A 2,038-nucleotide genomic window follows, 5' to 3' on the forward strand; every position below is an offset into this window, starting at 1 on the left:
AATAACACTAATAATAATAATAATAGTGATAATAATAATAAAAATAATAATTAATAATATTAATAATAATAATAATAATAATAGAAACGATATTCTAATTAATTTCGCGCTTCAAATTTGTGACATTGTTGGTTGCCATCTTGACAACGGCCACGTAGCATGAACAATCGTATAATTTCAAATATTTTGTTTACTAATTTCATGAACCTTTGCGTTTTTATTTCGTTACTTTTATTTTATTTTAATATATTAAAAAATACAACTAGTTAACTATTAATAGAATTTATTTAAAATATATATTACACTGATGATGACTTTACGTCGAAATAGATCTATATGCATAACTTTAATAATAATATAAAAAATAAACGATTATAAAAATGGGATCTTGCTTGATTAATTTTAACAATTAAAATCATAAACGATTATAAAATGGATTTCAACATTTTGAATAGACTTAATTGTAAAGAACTAGTTCAAAATATTAGAAAATCAACCATAAAACTTGTTAATGCTGAATCGTCGGTGGATTTTTTGAACAACTGTATATATATATATATATATATATATATATATATATATATATATATATATATATATTTATATATATATATATATATACGATACGATATATTTTATTTGCTGCAAAAATAAGAAATTACAGGATGGCCATGCTCAAGTTATCAGGTAACTTATCTAGCATGGCCAACTTACAAATAGTTTTAAACAAAATGAAATTTGAACTGAAAATTTCGTAAAGGAGAAATAATAATGTTCAGGAACTAAAATTGTTTTACGAATAATCCACTATATCCTTAAAAGTTAAAAATTAGAATTTTGAATTATGGTTCAATAAACTGTTCTTCAGTTTGTTTTTAAATGTTGACAAAACTTTAGTACCCAAAACAGAATTCAAATCACAATTAATTATTAAGTTATTCCAAATCCGTGGCCCATTGCACAAAATATGAAGAAATAAAATATTCGTTTTTGATTTATTACATCATATTATGTTTTTGTGCCGATTATTAAAAACAAAACAATAATAATTTGAAAAAATGGTTGGTAACAATCCAGCGTAATGCTTAAAGGCAAAATTTTCACATAAATACACATGGAGATTCTTATAGTTCAAATTACGCGTTGAAATAAACAGCTCCTCTGATGGAGCATTAAATTTTGAGCAGGTAATGGTTCTCATTGCTTTTTTCATGCCCAAATGATGTTACCGTAGACGAGATGAAGAAGGCAAATTGAACTGTACAGAAGTCTTAAGGTACATCTTGGTAGAAAGAATTTTATTCTGCTGATTGCACCCAATGATTTGGATACTTTGTTTGTTACGCAAATTATATGCTCTTTGGATGTTAATTTATTGTCAATTACGATTCCCAAGAATTTTACGACTTAATTTTTGATATTGTTTCACCATCAACAATAATTTTATAAGGTTCTTTGTGGTTTAAGTATTGGACGGGTCCAAAAACCATAAATTAGTTTTTTCCTTGTTGAGGGTCAGCCTGTTATTTCTGAACCATTGAACAACGGTCCGAACATTATTGTTAATATCATTTACTAATTCATTAATGTTTTTATCACTTTTGAATAGGTTCGTGTCATCAGCATACATCACGTAATTGAATCTTTCTGATGCGTTTGGCAAATCATTGATGTAAATGGCAAACAATAGAGGCCTAAGGATGCTGCTCTGAGGTACTCCCACATTGATCTTTTGCAATTTCGAATCTTTCCCATTCCACCTCACATACTGCAATTTATCACGTAGGTCCAACAATCTAAAGAGTTTCCCTCGCACTCCATAACGTTCTAATTTTCTTAGAAGAATTTCATGGTCAACGCTGTCAAACGCTTTACTTAGGTCTAAAAAATGCCAGCGGTAAGCTTTTTCTCATCAGATGCTTTGCCGATGTTACGAATCAGTTCAATAATTGCCATTTCAGTCAAATATTTTTTTCTAATATGTTATACTTGTCGAAAAAAGATGATAATTTATTATGAATGATTTTTTCATAAACTT

This window comes from Helobdella robusta (genome assembly GCF_000326865.2).
Source record: "Helobdella robusta unplaced genomic scaffold HELROscaffold_15, whole genome shotgun sequence".
NCBI classification, from domain to species: Eukaryota; Metazoa; Annelida; class Clitellata; order Rhynchobdellida; family Glossiphoniidae; genus Helobdella; species Helobdella robusta.